General features: G+C 68.8%; 1 protein-coding gene across 1 annotated transcript in view; it reads left to right on the top strand.

The window, feature by feature from the left end:
• The window catches only part of LOC104498271 (NEDD4-binding protein 3-like), a gene marked incomplete at both ends in the record, with an annotated part of 2,294 nt that overhangs the window by 842 nt on the left and 1,196 nt on the right, over nucleotides 1–256 (top strand). The window lies entirely within an intron of this gene.

Raw genomic sequence — 256 nt, 5'->3', positions numbered from 1 at the left:
AGAGGAGCCTTAGCGAGACAGAAGACCCTTTCACACAGGTGAGCCTCGGTGCCGGGCTGGGGTGGGCACGCCGGGCAGGGCTGTGGGACAGCAGTGCCTGGGTGGAAGGAGCGGGGAAGGAGCTGGTGTCCTGCCGCGGTGGGCAGTGGGCTGGGAATGTCCAAGCGTGGGAGAGCCCAACATCACAGGACCTGCTGGGACCACTCCCTGGGGCTGCCCCCCACAGGGGCAGGCTGCGGGCCCTCACCAGCACCCT

The sequence above is a fragment of the Buceros rhinoceros genome, unplaced genomic scaffold, assembly GCF_000710305.1.
Source record: "Buceros rhinoceros silvestris isolate BGI_N320 unplaced genomic scaffold, ASM71030v1 scaffold28838, whole genome shotgun sequence".
NCBI classification, from domain to species: Eukaryota; Metazoa; Chordata; class Aves; order Bucerotiformes; family Bucerotidae; genus Buceros; species Buceros rhinoceros.
The sequence above is the reverse complement of the archived record's forward strand: the minus strand, read 5'-3'. Positions and strand labels throughout refer to the sequence as shown.